The sequence below is a fragment of the Mastigoproctus giganteus genome, chromosome 4 (genome assembly GCF_048544385.1).
Source record: "Mastigoproctus giganteus isolate SK-2022 chromosome 4, ASM4854438v1, whole genome shotgun sequence".
Classification (NCBI taxonomy): domain Eukaryota; kingdom Metazoa; phylum Arthropoda; class Arachnida; order Uropygi; family Thelyphonidae; genus Mastigoproctus; species Mastigoproctus giganteus.
The window spans coordinates 52,312,445-52,330,793 of record NC_143578.1 but is presented as its reverse complement, the minus strand read 5'-3'; the positions used below and the strand labels follow the sequence as shown (position 1 = coordinate 52,330,793).

The 18,349-nt window shown below is 37.3% G+C and overlaps 1 non-coding gene across 1 annotated transcript; it reads left to right on the top strand.

Moving 5' to 3' along the window:
• Window positions 1-5,316: 5,316 nt before the first annotated feature.
• Window positions 5,317-5,400, top strand: TRNAL-CAG (transfer RNA leucine (anticodon CAG)). The gene has a single exon. It is a non-coding gene; the product is annotated as a tRNA-Leu (tRNA).
• Window positions 5,401-18,349: the final 12,949 nt, after the last annotated feature.

Below are 18,349 nucleotides of genomic sequence, written 5' to 3'. Positions count from 1 at the left end.
TCATATATTTCTCGGGGGACGTGTTTGTACCGTTTCTACGCTACTAACTCCCCCACCTCCACCAGGGATATATATGGATATTTTTCGTAATCTTTCTTCATTGTTTTCAGGTTTCTACAGCTGTCAAGAGTGGCTGTATACTCTACCAAGTTGGGCCCATCCCCCTCTTCGTACATCAGTCACGTCCGGCCCTTCCATTAGCTGTTCAACAGAAACACGAACAACGGGTATCAGGCGCGTGTGTCATAAATATAGTACACCTTCACCTTACACTAAGTCTTGTGGTGATAAAACGAATCCTGGTGGTGTTCCCAACCCCAATGGACAATCCCTTAGATATATGCTACAGAGTTAGCCCGCACCTTTATGTTGACAGTTCCACTTTAATACGGATGTAGGTGGCAGATGGATCGATAGATGAATATGTGCGCGCGCGCGCGCGCGTTCCTAGATCTGTCACGTTGGCAAGCGCCAAATGATTTTTAAGAGTGCTTCCAGTAATTTGTCAACTTGGCGTGGGTACAATTACTGTACGCTTACAAAATGTACTCGGATCAACGCATTGTTTCAAGGGCCGGACATATTAAAGTTTATATAAAGCTCGAAAGGACAGCTTATTACAGCCGTAGGCGCCGACAAACAAATGATTCTGAACGAATAGTGCAAAGGTCATCGATCTTCATCAACATGTAGCGCCATCTCGCGTTGTCATTATGAATTAGAGAACTGTAAAGTAAGAAAACGATATTTGGAGTCTCTTTTGTCGGATAAAATGGTGGTCTGCAGGTAATTAATGGGAATATTGGGCGAGGGACGGCATAATTAAGGGTTGCTGGGGGCTTACAGTTTTTTTTTTTTTTTTGTAAGAATTTAAACTCCTCTTTGTCTTATAACTTCGAATTAACAGCTTCTGTTCGATTTATATAGTCATCGTATAAAAATTTAATTCCGAATGGAAACGTAAAATACGGGAAAACGTTGTTCGCGGGAAGTTAAAAAATAGCGCTTTTTTTTCTCATATGTTCCCTTTTAAGTTGATATTAGTAAATCCGTCTCGCTATTTAGGATTCTTTGCCGTAAAGAAAGCGCTTAGACGCATTTAGAGATGTGGGCCTAATCAATGAAATAATTATTCCAAAGACTATAGAAAATCATCATTTGAATCCAACGCAAACAATTATTCATTGACCTATTTCCTATTTAACCCCCTGTACGTTTCCCCCACTTCCCCCCCAACAGTGACCAATACAGAAGAATGGCTCGTGACACGAAACATACATTAGGATGAATAATTACAACCCTACACGAACGACATTGTAATTAATTAAGGGGAAAGAGAAAAACCCATGATGCGATGGAAGGGGGAGTGGGTTTGGAGGGGGGGTTGTTTCCCTTTTAGCATCCTGGAAATGACGGAAGCTACCGGCAACTATCATACTAGGCAGAGTGGCTTAGGTGAGTTAATTTGGTTAATTAGCATCGCCCGATAGGACCACTGATGAATATTAACGCCGTGTCCTTGTGTCACATGATATGCTGTCTGCCGTGTGAAGTGTCGACAATGCTAACTCTGACACCCGTAGGACGGATGACATCGGCATTGAACAATGGGAGATTAGCGGGAGGGAGAAAAAAAAAAAAAAAGGAAAGAAATTAAAGTTAATGCACTCCCACTTTAATCAATTCGGCTTTGCTTTGGAAGGCTATGTTGTGTTTATATAACTAATGTTATATTCATCTTCTTATTTGAGGGAATATTAGCGATAATTTTCTGGGGGGGGGTCGACTAACCTTCCCTCAGGTGATGCCTATGGTGGTTAGCAAAGAAAGTTATTCAATTTTTTTATTATTATTTTTTTGTTTATTTTCTAAACTGAAGCAGTGCTGTTATTAATTTAGGTTGGTCGCTTAAGTAGATAAGAATGAAAGAATGTACACTGTTCCTTCAAAGTACGGCAATATAGAGATGGGCTAACGATCATGGGGAAGGCGTTTGCTGTGGCCCTTTCCAGGGACCTCAAATGCCTTCAGAATCTGTTTCATATACACTGCACGGAAAAATTAACAGAACAAAATGTTTTCATTATTTTTTTTTTTTTATTGTGAACAGGGTTGCTGAAGGCGAATATTTGATATAATACATCCTGGCATGCAAAGTCCCAGTTTCCATCAATCTACCATCTTACAGAGGCAGAACATTATGCAAATTATTCATGTCTATAAAAACACGGGTTGTGACCACATCCTTTATCCCCGTTTTTTGGCTTGTTCAGTGGGAGAGCCACATCTTCATCTCAAAGAATCATCTAAACGATGATGGCTTGCCATCGTCATTTAGATGATTCTTTGAGATGGCTGGCCATTGGACTGCTTGAAATCGGACAGTCTCAGGCGGAAGTGGCACGTTGGCTTAATTTGTCACGCAGTATCGTCTCGACCTTCTGGAAGCAGTTTCAGGACACAGGAACCATTACAAGAAGAGCTGGCCAAGGTCGCCCGAGGACTACGTCAAACGGAACAGATCGCTATCCGGCTCTAATAGCAAGACGGAACCTTACGATGTCATCAGCTGTCTCTTGAGGTTGCTGTGGCCACATGTGAAAACATTTCCAACCAGACTGTGTTAAGAAGACTCAATTCAAGTGGACTCTACGCAAGGAAGCCAGTGGGTTGTGTCCCATTTGCTTCAAACCACCACAGAGCTCGTCGCAACTGGTGCCATAAACACGTGTCTTGGAGCCCTGGCAAATAGGGTACAGTTCTGTTGTCTGGTGAGTCCCGTTTAGCCTACAAACAGATTCTAGACATTATTTTAACTGGAGACAACGAGGAATGTGTTACCATCCCTTCATCAGAGAAAGGGACACTTATGGTGCTCGCGTGGGGCAGAATAATGATCAACCGCCGCATCCCTTCATGGTTTTGATAGGGGTACCATAACTGCTCAGAGGTATCGAGGATCGGATTGGTACAGGTCTTCTTTTCATTCACGACAATGCCACTGCACATAGAACTCAAGTGATGGAGGAATATCTTGAAACTGAAGATATTCAACGGCTTCCGTGGCCAGCACGATCACTAGACTTAAATGTGGGACATTGCATGATGACAGCCAACTCTTTAGTCACCTGATGAGCTAAGGTCTGCGCTGGTGGAAGAATGGGATTTGTTGCCACAGAATCTTTTAGACACTCTTATATCGAACATGGTTGTCAGGCCTGTTTTGACTATGGAGGGGATCATATGCCGTACTGATGCCATGTGACCATATTTTCTAGCATGCTGCATACTTTTGTGACTTTTTGGCAGTTCTTGTACAACCCCTATAAATGTCCCTATGAGTTCTTCATTGGCACACCACCAAAACAAATTTGGTCTGGCTTCATCGCAAGCTGCACGAGTTGCACCACTTGTTCTGTTAATTTTGTAGAGCAGTGTATTTAAAGTTTAATCAATTCACCGAGAAATTTCACTTATACCTCGTTTAACGTCGTTTCACTTAAAGTTTCCCATCTACGTCTCTTTCACGTTAAAAACAGGCCTATCATATTTAACATGCAATCTTTAGTTTCTTGAAACTTTCTTATTATTGCGCGGGTCAGCTGTTAGCAACAAAAATAAAATAAATAAATAAAAAACAAAAACAAAAATCAACCGAAGACTAATTTTCCTCTTTATACCCATGAGTTTTAATTTATGTATAGCAGGTCACAAAAAAAATAACAATGTTGGCAAAATGCCAATAATCTCAATTTCTTGATGAAGTCAACAAACCTTAGATTATGAATATATAAATAGAAAGAAAAAGGAAAAAAATATATTTATAAAATAAATAACAGTTTATCTTCTGCTTTTTTTTTTTCTTTTGGCTAATTCTTTAGTGCAGCAATATTTTCGAAAAATTGCTTCCATTTGTCACGAATGAGTTCTTCTTCTAACAACTTACCCTATTTTATCTCCTACGCTTTTATTATTATATTTCTTGCGACATTTTTACTCCTTTGCTGAAGACGACTAATACAATTATGTCACGTGTCTTGTCAGAGTGGAATTTCGAAATATGTCTTACTTTGCCTCCTTGTGTATAAGAAGAGGATTACAATGTAATTAACTGCTGCTCTGTTGCTTTACTTTTATTTTCCATCTATACTTAATGTATTTTCTAAATAATCTCCTTTCGCGCAACTCCTCCGAATTAAATTTCTACGAACGCACTCAACAAAAGTGTTCCTTAGAAAGAATGATATCTAATTTCGTAGCTCCTTTCTTCCCTTTTTATTTTTATTTATTTATTATTTTTTTTTTTTTTTTAGAGAAAACAGTGAAGCGTTCAAAGATGGCGGTTGTTTTCTTTATAAAAAAAAGAAAAAGAAAAAAAATTATAATCAATGAAATCTCATTTGTGTAGAAAACATCCAAAGAAACTCCTAAGGAGAAGGAGTATGGATTTTTGTTTGTTTTAGGCGAAGCCAACCAACTGAAAACCCATAATGCTTTTGTAAATGTGTATCCGAATTGAAAATATAATTCTGGCACTTTGCCAAACCTTTTCCCTCTCTTATCTTCTGCATAGCTCGCGATTGGTTATAAGGTGGAAACAGCAGCCGATGAAAACAACAAGTTAGCACGAGACTAACATCAGATAATGACGTCAGAGGTAGCACGTATGAACAAATAATTCTTCAGAAACATTTGCTTCGCTACTCTACTGTTTTGTTTTTTTTTTCTTTCTTTCTTTTTTTTCTACCCTACACGCCACTATCCAATATCGTTTAGAATGTGGAATATATCTGCGCATGCGCATTTAGACGTAAATGTTTAGTAAGGAGTCAGGAGCGGTGTTAATAAGGTTGGATTGCAATTCTGGATAGACGGGGATTATTGCATTATAAATCTTCCTCGTTTACTGCAGTCGCTTGGTTTGAAAAGCAGACGGAATTAGACATCGGCTGCTGTAATGTGAATCTTAACGTTTATTAGTAAACAATGACTGTTTATTCTGTGGTCTTTTTCTAAGTGCAGTAAATTAAGGTCAATGGAGTTGTTTGGATTTCTCAAACCTCTTTGGATTCTGTTAAAGTCCATCCAAGCGTATGATTGTTGTTTGATGATTCGACACTTTTTGTTTCTTGTCGATTGGCAACAATATGGAATTAGCCAGAAGTTATTATGGGTCTTTAATCGTGTCACTACATATTTCATGCGTGTTTGGCAATCGTTTGACACTTGTAACAGCAGATAATATTTTAATGTCATCACCAGTTGTGATGGTGATTACCATTACTAGTTTTAAATTCAGCGTCCATTCATTGTTGTGTCAGGATGGCCGAGCGGTCTAAGGCGCTGCGTTCAGGTCGCAGTCCGGTTTTCCGGGCGTGGGTTCGAATCCCACTCCTGACAAAATTATTTTTACTTCATTTTTCTTAAAGCTTCAAGAATTTCAAAGGTCTCTTATCCTTACAGATGTAGCACATGTCTTGGAAAATTAAGTTTAGATGAGGGAATGGAGTTTAGATTGAAAACCAGACGATTCCAACGAAAAATTTCATTGGCACGATTTGGTCAAACAGGATCTTGTGATGGCAGTGAATGGTCCTGAGAGAAAGCTCCATTGGAGAAGAGATAATCACCAAGTTGTGATTGATCTGAGGCAAGAAAAGGACCAATATGCTGGACCAATTGTCTGAACACATTAAAAAAAAAAAAAGTTTTTAATCTCTTTCTCTGACACTAGATGGCAGCAATGGAACTCAGCGTTTGTAATTGTATCTTAAGCTGATGGTTCCAATTATTTTTTTAAAAAACCAATATATATGTGTTATTTAAGAAACCAAACATATGGTGAATCCTAGAATTTACTAATATCCATGAATGGTGAATTCACTTTTCCGATTTTTATATAAGGGTATAGGGGGATATATTTCCCATCCCTGCAAGGTAGTCTGTCTGAAATATTCACTGTATTCAGCTTGTAGAGAATATTTAAAACAGACAACCTTGCATGGATGCGTGATATACCCCTATATACCCCTATACCCTTGTTTAAAAATCGGAAAGGGGAAAGAACCAGTTAATTGGTGAATGTTTCCACTGGTGGGAATAAATTCGAGCATCATTTTCTATCTTATTCTCATTCTCTGCGTTTGTTTGATGTGTAAAAGAATAGTGGGAAGCAAATAGCTGTAGCACAATGCGCGAACTTTTCTTTGTCCACTACTGTATAATAAACAAAAAATAATCAGTACGTGCAAAATTATGGCTTCCTGTGTGCTTCAATCGTCTGGCATTCTATGAATTGACATTATTAGAACAAGAATAAATCATACATTGCGAAATTTGAACTTATTATGCATTGTGAGAACCTTCGGGGGATGTTTATAATGATGACTATAACGGATTCCGCCTTTCACGGTCGGTCAGTTTTGTTCCCTTTGAACGCGTCTCAATTAAGATGGGTAAGCATTCGAAGTCTTAAGCAACTCAAAGAGCTTCTTTGTACTGAAAACAGAAAGAACAAAAGATAGGTTGAGTAACAGAAGCGTTTAAGAAATGTTTGTTTGAAGCACCCTGCTGATGCAAGAAAAAAAAAAAAACGAAAGACAGAAAGAAACTGTTGTACCGATTGCTTACAAAGAATCCTTCAGAATGAGATTGATGACCGAGTAATGCAGAATAGTCAACAAAGTAACTAAGGCTATGAGAAGACCATGGAAATGAATCGTGGAAGAGAATCATGGAAGTCGCCTTGCGACTTCCTCGTTTTTGGGAAGCTGAAAAGTGGTTTGGCAGAAATTCTTTGTCAGAAATCGTTTTGTCTTTCTTTAAATGAACGTTAACAATTATTTTGATCATATGTGGTCGTCCTGGAGTGCAAACAGATAATTTATTTATTTATTATTTTTATTTTATTTATTATTTTTCTTTTATTTATTTCTTTATTATTTTTATTTTATTTATTTCTTTATTATTTTTATTTTATTTATTTATTTATTATTTTTATTTTATTTTCTTTGCTTTCGTGAATCTTCAAAGTGTTTTTAAGTTCATTACTAAGATTAAATTAGCATCGATCGAAGATAAATATTTTTAACTATTTTTCGATTAACTACTGGTGATTAACTGATTAACTCGAAGTGGAATATTGCAAAATGAAAGAAATTTTTGGTTGTGGGAGAAAATGCATTTGCGCTGTAACTTTTTTTAAAAAATTCTATTTGAACTGGCATGCAATCAGCGAGGAAACTTACAGGGAGAACTTAGGAGATGCAGAAACCAGAAAAGTGAAAAAGGAGAGAAATGATGGGAGGAGGAAGACAGAGAGAAAATCTGCAGCGAAAGAGAAAGGGAGGATAGATGGAAAAATATAAATTCAGAGAGAGAGAGAGAACAGGGATAGAAGATAAATTGAAAGAGAGCGAGAATAAAACAAAAATCATCGAAAGAGAGAGAGGGGGGGAAGAAAGAAGATAAACTGAGAATGAGGGGTAGGAAGAAAAAGAGAGAAATAGCCAGAAATAGACAAATAGAGAAACAGACGGAGAAAATATATTGAGAAGGAGACCGTGAAAGAGAAAGAAATACATTAAGAAAGCGATAGTGAAAGAGAGAGAGAGAGAGAGAGAGAGAGAGGGAGAGAGAGAGAGAGAGAGAGAGAGAGAGAGAGAGAGAGAGAGAGAGATAAACGAGAGAGAAGAGAATGAAAGAAGATAAATTGAGAAAGAGAGACAAAAAGTGAGAAAGAGAAATAGAGAAAAAAGGGAGAAATAGAGAGAGAGGGAACAGGGATAGCAGATAAATTGAAGGACAGCGAGAAGATAAATTGGGAAGAGAGAGAGAGAGAGAGAGAGAGAGAAATATATTGAGTTGTGAAAGAGAGAGAGAGAGAACCGAGAGAGAAGAGAATGAAAGAAGATAAATTGAAAAAGAGAGAGAGAGATAGGGACAGAAAAGAGAGAAAACTGGGCAAGTGAGTGAAAGAGAAAGAAAGGAGAAAAGAGAGATAATTGAGACAGTAAGTGAAAGAGAAGGAGAGAGAAAAGCGACAAAATTGAGAAAGTGATTGAAAGAGATAGGGGAAAGGAGAGATAATTGAAAAAGTGAGTGAAAGAGAAAAAGAGAAATAGAAAGAATTAAAATTGAGAAAGAGAGGTAGGGAGAAAAAGAGGGAGAGAGAGAGAGAGACAGATAGAAAGAGAGGAAAATAGAAAGAAGATAAATTGAGAAACAGAGATGGTGTGAAGAAGAGAGAGAAACGAGAGACAGGAAAAATTGAGATAGAGAGAAAAGAGAGTTAGAAAAGAAAGATAGTGGAAAGAGACAAAAGAAGATGAATTGAGAAAGAGCGAATGAGAAAACGAGAGAGAAAGAAGATAAATTGAGAAAGAGATATGGAGGGAGAAACGAAAGAGAGAGAGAGAGAAAGAAAATTATGGAAGGAGAAACGAAAGAGAGAGAGAGAGAAAAAAGATAAATTGAGAATGAGAGATAGGGAGAAAAAGAGAGAAATAGATAGAAAGAGCGAGAAAACAAGTGAGATAAATTGAGAAACAAAGAGAGAGGAAAAGAGAGAAAGAGAGGAAAAAGAGAAAAGAAGATAAATTGAGAAAGAGAAAATGATAGGGACAGAAGATAAATTGAAAAAGAGAGACTGAAAGAGAAAAAGAGAAAGAGAGAGATAAAGAAGAGAAATTAAAAGAAAGAGAGAAGATAATTTGAGAAAGAGAGGGAAAGAAGATAAACCTAGAGAGAGCGAGAAAGCGAGAAGGAGGAAGTTTTCATCAACTAATATATCTATTAATGCGCAATAATAGAAGGTCAGTTCGAGGTTCAGAGAGAACTGAAGGTTCTCTCTGTCCAATCGTGTTCTGTCTTTATTTAGCAAAAACACCAGTGCACCGTGACCCATTTAATGATCTCATCTGCTTATCGCGATCTCTGTCGAATTCCTCTAATTAATAAAAACAAACAAAAAATGCGCCTTGCATTTCAGTTCGAATTAATGAGTTTGTGTGGAGGGGAAAGGAAAAAATACATTTTTATTTTATTACACGGTGGTGTTTTACTCTGCATAAAAACGTAAATAAAACGTTGCGTTTTTCTTTTTTTTTTTTTGTTTACCTGTACACTACTGCAACAAATGTATCAGATCACTGCACACTATTCATCGTATAAAAAAAGCAGCGGGTACCCTGAAATTCCGAGGTACTCGAATCATTGTTTGCGCTCTCTATCGCACGCTGACAAATGTCCGCATATTTTTCCTTCGTTCACCCAAAACGCCAGATAATTCTCTCTCTCCTATTTTCGTGTACATATTTAAAATATCGCCTTTGATGCGAGTGATGGAATGCCGAAGCATCAATGCCGTTGGCCTTGATGTTTTATTCATGCGCGGACTCTCAATGATAAAAACCGAACAAAACGGCGTTATCTCTCCCTATTGGACGCTGCACGCGCACTGTACAACCTCCCTTCCCCCCCCCCCCCCGAAAAACTATAATTTCTTTTATTTTTTATCTCTTTCAAATACGCTTATTGCGAATTTTAAAAAGAAAACAAAAATTTAAAGCAAACGATATTGCTTTAACAATTATCCTCGTGCCAACAGACAACAATGAATAAAAATCTCATTGTCGTCTGAATTTTGGATCGCAATTTTCGACATTCGAAATACTCGCGTTCCTTTCATTCATAATTTGAATTGATTAAGAAACAGAAAATTTGAAAATTATTCACGATGGAAAGCAGACAAGAAAAATTAAGTTTTTGAATTTACATACTTCGCTATTTTGAGAGATAAAATCAGCAGAACAAGTGGCTCCCCCACTCCGAGAATTCTGTTTAATGAACAGTTTCCAGGACTAATAAACCGCACAATTTGGTGACATCGTAATGGCTATTCGGCTCTCAAAGAAGATATAAAATGAACGGGAATTGCCTTTCTTAATTACCCCGATAAAAGAGACAATTCTACTATGTACACGCCACCAGAGGGCTCTGTTGTGAGCAAACACTAAGGATGAGGAGATTATAAAGATGAAATTGATAAACCCCCCTAGTCTAAGAAAGAATAGAACGAGCGTAGTCATGGAAACAGTTTGGAGATTTAATTTTTTGCGCGGATTTACATCCTCGTACGACTCTGGAAAGAAATAAAACTGTTTGCTTCATTTGCATATTAGTAAATCAGCAATAATGCTCACTTAAAGTTTCTTTGAGCAAATTTGCTAACCTGGCATGCGAAATGCATGATGGGATCGAGTAAAGTTTTTAGAAATGCCCTTGCTTTGTTTGCCTACGACGAAAGGCACGCTTCTGCAGCTAATCAGAAATGAAGATGTGGAACTTGGTCAGGTGTTTCAACCTTTCTATCCCAAAATGAACAGATGGGGTTATTATCGTTGCTTCGAAACAGTGGATAATGGAACTTCCAAAATATATCTGGGTTAACAATGTTTCCCCCTTCCCTCCCCTCCCCCATTGTTTAATGTTTTCTCATTGGTTATTGACAAGGCATTGTTAAGTTAATTGCGCTTGCGTTCTCCAATCGAGTTGCTCTTATTTGGAACAACAAAAGGGAGTTTTTCGGGACTGCAAAAAGGAAAGTTTTAGTGTTTTCTGCCTCTCGGAAAAATAATAAAGGTTGGCACATTTGAGAGCGAGCGAGAGTAAAATATCAAGCCAATATTGTGCCACGTTTGCCAGATGTTGTCTGCTGTTGAACAGAGATGGATGGATACAAATGACTCATTAATCTCCTTCATCGATCTATAATGAAAGAGCCAATAATCACCACACTCCATTATGGATAGCTCCGAAGTATCTTTGCCGAGCAAAACTTTAATATCGGAACTGTTATCGGAGCTGTTTCGCATATTTCAGTCGTTTCGTTGTAACAGTAAGTTTGTTAAGACGCTTTCTTATACGAATCTCGTTGTTATTTCGGAGGAAACGAAGAGTGCAGTGGGAAAGCTGCGTGGAATTAATTATTGGGATGTGGTTGGTGCGCAGTGTGGGTCGTGAATAAATGGGGTCTGGCCGTGGAGGTGTTTGCAGCAGTTTTGCCGTGTCGTGGTTGGGTGTGCCCTCGCAATCAATCACTGTCACAATAGCTGCGAAACGTACACACGTTGTAATAAGTGTCAGAGCGCACTCTTTCCGCTCGTGCATTCGAGTGAGGCGCCTGCGTGCAGTGTGCTCACGTGCACCACACTCACGCTCGCCACATCCTTCGAACAATGACTACCAATGCCGCTTTTAAAACCTGTGCGGCGAGAATGAAGGGGTAAGAGACAGAGAGAAGAGAAAAACAAAGCGAATAAGAGAGAGAGAGAGAGAGAATGAAGGGGTAAGAGACAGAGAGAAGAGATAAACAAAAGCGAATACGAGAGAGAGAGAGAGAGAGAGAGAACGAAAGGGTAAGAGACAGAGAGAAGAGAAAAACAAAGCGAATAAGAGAGAGAGAGAGAGAGAATGAAGGGGTAAGAGACAGAGAGAAGAGATAAACAAAAGCGAATACGAGAGAGAGAGAGAGAGAGAGAGAACGAAAGGGTAAGAGACAGAGAGAAGAGAAAAACAAAGCGAATAAGAGAGAGAGAGAGAGAGAATGAAGGGGTAAGAGACAGAGAGAAGAGATAAACAAAAGCGAATACGAGAGAGAGAGAGAGAGAGAGAGAACGAAAGGGTAAGAGACAGAGAGAAGAGAAAAACAAAGCGAATACGAGAGAGAGACAGAAAGAGAATAAAAAACAAAGCGAATACAAGGAAGAGAGAATAGAAAGTGAGAAACAGAGAGAGAGAAAAGAAATAAACAGAGAAGTTGAGAGAGAGAGAGAGAGAGAGAGAGAGAGAGAATGAAGAGAGAAGGAGAAAAAAAGCGAATACGAGAAATAGAGACAAGTGAAAGAGAAGAGAGAAGGAGAGAGAGAGAAAGAAAAGAGAAAATAAAGCAAATAGGAGAAAAAGAGAGAAAGAGACAGAGAGAGAAGCAGAGTCATACAGAGATAGAAAGAAAAGGAATGAAAGAGAGAGGGAAATAGAGAGAAAGAGAGGAGAGAGCGAGAGAGAAGTAGAGTGATAGAGAGAAAGAAATGAAAGAAAGATGGAAGGAGAGAATGAAAGAGAAAGGGAGACAGGGAAAAGAGAAAAACAAAGCCAATACGAAAAAAAAAGAGAGACAGAAAGAAGAAATAGAACGATAGAGAAAGGGAATGAAAGGGTATGAACGAGAAAACAAAACAGCCAATAAAGAAAAAAGAAAGAAGATACAAGGAGAAAGAAAGAGAGATGGGATCGGGAAGTGCGATTTCTTTACCTTATCGCGTGCTGCGCCCCCTGCTGCTGCTGCCATCTTTGATGGTGTGCGTTGATTGTGGACTCGTTCATTCGCACTTTCCGAAGATAAGCGTCCGAATGAATCCGGGGCAGCGTTCGGGACTTTCCTCGAAGCAGGAGTTGACCTTTGCCGGAAGTGGCACGCGTGAATATAAATCTCGCATAACTGCCGCCTCTTATCCGACGGCCACTCGAAAGTTCGGATATCGGAGCCAACAACTCCGCCGGTTATATTCGGCCGCCTTTGCTGAGATCAGCGAGTTGTCGCGACGTCTGCGTGTAACGAAGTGCCCGTCTACAGCGATATCGAACATTTCCTGAGCTGCCGACCCTGCTCGTGCAGTCCAGAAGAGAATTGCGATTCGGTTTTGCCAGCAGACACACAGGGCGAATCTTGGATGCGCTCAGCATCTTATTTATTGATCAGCGCGTTTCTTGAATGACCTTTCAACAGCGGCAACTAAGGAGACTGCGTTGTTAATAAACGCAGAAATAGAACGCAAAATGCATTATTAATGAGGGCCCCATTACAACGCAAAATGTATTATTAATAAAGCCCGAATTACGATTTATTTTGCTTCGCGAACAGGGGGGGATGAAAAAGGCCCCCTCCTCAGTGGCAAAGAAATAAAAATCCTTCCTTCCTTCCTGAAAAGCGAAGATGCAAAAATCCTTCCTGAATAGGAAGGATGGAAATACGTCCTATTAGAGAAGGATTTATTAATTAAATCCTTCATAAATAACATTACTCGTCCTGAACAGGAAGGATAATGTGCTTTAAATAAAGGCAGAGACGAAAAAGAGAAAATATAATGGATGGCAGAATACGACACAAGATTTCTTGTTAACAAGGGCACAAATAGGTTTAAAATGTATCCTGAATAAAGGCAGAAAACACAAAATCTATTGTGAATAAAGGTGAAAGTAGGAAGATAATCTGTTTTTAATAAGGCGGAAGTAGGAAGGATATCTGTTGTTAATACAGAAGGAAGTAGGAAACATAAACTGTTGTTAATAAACTCGTAAGTAGAAAGGATAATCTGATGTTAATAAAGGCAGAAGTAGGAAGGATAAGCTGTTGTTAATAAAGGCAGTATATTAAAAAAAAAAAAATAGGAAAGATAATCTGTTGTTAATAAAGGCAGAAGTAAGAACGATAATCTGTTGTTAATAAAGGGGAAAGTACGAAGGATAGCCTGTTGTTAATAAAGGCAGAAGTAGGAAGGATAATCTGTTATTAATAAAGGCAGAAGTAAGAACGATAATCTGTTATTAATAAAGGGGAAAGTACGAAGGATAGCCTGTTGTTAATAAAGGCAGCATATATAGAAAAAAATAGGAAGGATAACCTGTTGTTACTAAGGGGGAAAAGTACGAAGGATAATCTGTTGTTAATAAGGGGGAAAAGTACAAAGGATAATCTGTTGTTAATAAAGGCAGAAGTACGAAGCATAACCTGTTGTTAATAAAGACAGAAGTAAGAAGGATAATCTGTTGTTAATAAAGGCAGAAATAGGAAGGATAATCCGTTGTGTAAAGTAGGAAAGGAAAGTTGTTAATAAACGGGAAAGTACGAAGAATAATCAGTTGTTAATAAAGGAGAAAGTAAAAAGGATAATCTGTGTTACTAAAGGTAGAAGTGTGAAGGAAGGATAATCTGTTGTTAACAAAGGTAGAATTAGGAAGGATAATCTGTTGTTAATAAAGGCGGAAAAATAGAAAAGATAATCAGTTGTTAATAAAGGAGGAAGTAAGAAGGATAATCTGTTGTTAATAAAGGTGGAAGTAGGAAGGATAATCTGATAATAATAATAGAGGCGGAAATAGGAAGAAAAATATGTTAATAAAGTCAGGAACAGAAATGAAAGCTTATAATTAATTAAAATAGGATTAGGATCGAATTTTTGACGTTAGAAAGAGAAAATATGTTTCAATAAAGACAAAATGGGGTTGAAAATATGTATTTTTTTAAAATAAAGGACGTGTAGGATACAAATATATTATTAACAAAAGCAGGAATAGTAATAATAATCTTTAATAAAGGTAGAAAGAGGGCACGAAACGTACTGTTAATGGAATAGATTTTTGGGCAGAATTTTCAAGGGTATATTTAAAAGAATTCGTAGATTGCAATCCATTAATAGTATTTCTCAACATGGCCGAAAGGTCCCCAAAGGATATCAATTAAAGTATCCTTAAGTAAACATTTTATATCCTTTTACCATATATAAAGCGAAGGATTACGTAGGGGTACTTGGAACAGACACGTTCGCAAAGTTCCCAGAAAAAAAATTACTTTTAATTGGGTTTTCGTGGTGTAACCATCGACTGTTCGAAATCTGATAACTCTGAACGTCTTAAGTTGACTGCTAAGAACAATATTTACTTAAAGTTATGACTCTCTCAAGAACCATCATGATATCCAAAGGATTAATTGCAATTGGAAGGCAATAATTTTTTCAAGAAATCAGCTGGATGTGACGACATCAGTGACGTCACAGTACCTAGAATGGTATTACATTGACAGGAAATGGCAACATCCTGGGGGTGTACTTAAGAAATGACAAAAAGATCAAGACATAGTAAGAGAGAGAGATGGCATCGTATTTAATATTTTACGTGCGATCTCTGCTGGCGTGTTTATCCTCAGTTCACGCACTGGGTGGTTGATTAATGAACGCTGAGATCACGTGTTCTGAACCCCAGTTTTGTAGGTGGTGTACATTCACCCAATATGTGTATTCTTATATACATAGTAGCGCTGTTAGTACATCCCCGTTATGTATCCACTTGCCATCCCGAAGGAGAACTGCTAATTAATTGGAAACGATGATAGCAATCTCCTTAATGGAATAGTCTGAGCGTCTCCCAGCAGGGTACACCCTGTTCTTAAGCAAGCCTCGAATATAAGATAAATTTACGAATTAAAGAGTAAGTCAAGTTTCGGAAAACGTGGATAGAACCGCTGTATATGCGTTCTTTTATTGAGTTCTGTTTTCAGCTAGAAATCCATGTGCAATCCGCCCCTCCCCCCCATAAATGAAAATAAAGAGTGAGAGAAAGAAGAATGAATTTCTATATTGGTGTAGCAAGATAGATTAAAGAAATAATCTTACAATGCGCCACGCACACACACATTTATTTCGGAAAATACAATTTTCCCTCGGTCAAAAGTAACACGAAAGATCAGACGAAGTATTACATTAATCAGAGAAAACGTGACCGAGATACAATCACCAAATATGGCGTTGGAGAAGGATTGTGCTGTCAAATATCATCTCCTAACAGATGACTGACTGCCTTTAAAAATATTTGTTATAATTCACAGGATAGCAGAAGAAAGAAAATGCTTGCATGTCGGTATTGCTTTGGCTATCACGCACTATCAGATCATGAACAAAACACGATACCCGGATGACTTCTTGCTAAAAAATGCTCTTCGAATCCACGCCGATAGATGTCGCTGTTTAAAACACTCGATATCGAGGTGCAGCGTATCGTAAGACTCTTAATGACTCTAAGCGACTTTTGGTTTGGTCAGTTGACAACAGGATTTTGGCAGTAGTGGCCGCTAGAGGGCGCTACTCGCCCTCTAGCGGCTACTAGGCGCTTTAGCGTTCATTATTTTATATAAATTAAAAATAAAAATTTTTTATCATTTTAAAATAGACGTGCAGGTAGAGAGCTCTGCACGTTGCTTGTTCGAACCTGCACTCCGCCACAAAATAATTAACGATCACTAAAAAAAACAGTTTCAAATGCATAATTCGATTTAATAAAACTGCAATTTATATTTCCTTCTGTTTTTTACGCCATCTCTTTTGATAGTAACAATAAACTGTAGCATTTTAATCGGTTTACAAGTTTTCCTTCCGACTCTTTAAGTAATATCCTGATGAAAGCATGCGCGCTGTAAGGTTAAGAGAATTTAGTGCTTTTCTCTTTCGTGCTCTTGTGCCTCTTTTACTAGGAAAATTGCTCACACTAAAATGTTTTACTGCCTTTTGAATGGGGGGCTCTTGAATTTTACGACAATTATAAGCGTTCTTTGCTGTTTCGTTTCTGTGCGCTGCCATATCGTTAGCTGAACACGCGTTTCTCTGTTAATGTCCTGTTATGCGTGGCAAATGGCCTTGGCGAATCGAATTTAAACACTTTTACAAAGTTGCGCATCATTGTTTCCAATATGTTGATAGCATGCTGCAACATACGTGTAATTCTTATGCGCGTTACTTCGTTTTGGAGAATATATTCTAAGAAAAATCAGCCTCTTTTCCAATTAATATTTTGTCTGTCCGTCTGTCTTTCTTTCTGTCACGCTCTTTAGTTGTTATGCAGGCAGGAATATTTTGTAATGTAGTGTTACTTTGGTTATCTTCAATAATCGAAATAATTGAATGAAATCGTCGAAAGTTTTTCCATAATCGAATGATTTTCAGTGATTTTTTTTTTTTCATAATTGAATTATTTTAAATGTTTTTCCATAATCGGATGGATTTTCATAACTGAATGATTTTTTTTTTTTTTTTTTCATAATGTGAAGAAGTTTGCCTTTAGCCAGCGGGTGGTTGATTGCTGGAACAAACTTCCATCTGACGTTGTCAAGGCAAAAGTAGACAAACATATGGAGCGAATGGATGGGTGAAATGGGAAGGTTTTTTTTTTGTTGTTGTTTTTTGGCTGATACTGTATAAGCTTGCTTTCTTGCATCATGTGTCTCTACTAATGTTAATATGTTAATGCTAATGTTAATACTCGACCGGTTTTCCCTGTTCGAATGAACAGTCACAATTGAATGATTGTCCATAATCGAATGAATCCTTCGAATGATATTCCACAATCCGATGAATCCTTCGAATGATATTCCACAATCGAATGAATCCGTTGAATGACTTTCCATAATCGAATGAATCCTTCCAATGATTTTCAGTTTTTCCATAATCGAATGAATATGAATATGCCTATGATTTTCCATAGTCGAATGATTTTCAATGTTTTTCCATAATCTACCGATTTTCCCTATTCGAACGAATTGTTACAATGGAGTGATTTTCCATAATCGAATGAATAGTCACAATAGAATGATATTCCATAATCGAATGAATGAATTACAACTATCGAATGGTTTTCCATGATCGAATGAATCCTTCGAATGATGTTCCACAATCTAATCTTCGAATAATTTTCCGTAATGGAATCAATTCGTTGAATGATTTTCCATAATCGAATGAATCCTTTGAATGATTTCCCATAGTCGAATGATATTCAATGTTTTCCATAATGGGATGAATCCTTAGAATGTTTTTCCATAATCGAATAAATCATTCGAATGATTTTCAATGTTTTTCCATAATTGAATGAATGCTTCGAATGATTTTCAATGTTTTTCCATAATTCAACGAATCCTCCTAATGAGTTACAATGTTTTTCCATAATCGAATAAATCATTCGAATGATTTTCAATGTTTTTCCATAATTGAATGAATCCTTCTAATGATTTTCAATGTTTTCCATAATCGATTAAATCATTCGAAGGATTTTCAATGTTTTTCCATAATCGAATAAATCATTCGAATGATTTTCAATGTTTTGCCATAATTGAAATGAATCCTTCTAATGATTTACGTTTTTCCATAATCGAATAAATCATTCGAATGATTTTAAATGTTTTTCCATAATTGAACGAATCCTTCAAATGATTTTCAATGTTTTTCCATAATTGAATGAATCCTTCGAATGATTTTCAGTTTTTCCATAATCGAATGAATCTGAATATGCCTATGATTTTCCATAGTCGAATGATTTTCAATGTTTTTTCCATAATCTACTGATTTTCCCTGTTCGAATGGATTGGTACAATCGAGTGACTTTCCATAATCGAATGAATACTCACAGTAGAATGATATCCTTCGAATGATGTGAATATAATGGAAACAATTGAATGATTTTCCATAATCGAATAAATCATTTAATGACATGAGTATATCCGAAATAATCCAGTGACTACTACGAGTAT